General features: G+C 46.0%; 1 protein-coding gene across 1 annotated transcript in view; it reads left to right on the top strand.

Moving 5' to 3' along the window:
* The window catches only part of LOC119587929 (serine-rich adhesin for platelets-like), a gene marked incomplete at both ends in the record, with an annotated part of 68313 nt that overhangs the window by 58466 nt on the left and 9364 nt on the right, over positions 1-483 (top strand).

Raw genomic sequence — 483 nt, forward strand, 5'->3', positions numbered from 1 at the left:
TTCGTTTGAGGAATGCTCTTCCTAACCCCCCTCTTCCCTCCCCCTCCTCCCCTCCCCTCCCCTCCTATTCCTCTTCTTCTGTCCCATCCTACTCCCCCTCCTCGCCTTCCACCCCCAGTCCGCCTCTCCCCCCTCTTTCCTCAGGCCTCCCATCCCTCCCTTCCCACTTCTCCCATTCCCCTTCCTGCATGACCGCATTACGACCTTTGCATGATTTCCTCGCTCGTACTCTCTTGTTTGTGAGCTTGTCTGCATGACCAGCTTCTCTTTTTCTCATGCATCTTTTAATTTTCTTGTCGGAATTTGGGATCTGCACGCAAAAAAAAAAAAGCTCTCTGTTCCACATGTTTATCGCAGTGTTTAATTCCTTGACTATTTGATGATGGAATATAATGTTATTAATATTGTAAATGTACCATTAACGTTTAAGGTTTGGATATAAAAGAGGAATGCAAATTAATGTATACGCTACGATTTGTCAGC

Source organism: Penaeus monodon, chromosome 23, assembly GCF_015228065.2.
Source record: "Penaeus monodon isolate SGIC_2016 chromosome 23, NSTDA_Pmon_1, whole genome shotgun sequence".
NCBI lineage: Eukaryota > Metazoa > Arthropoda > Malacostraca > Decapoda > Penaeidae > Penaeus > Penaeus monodon.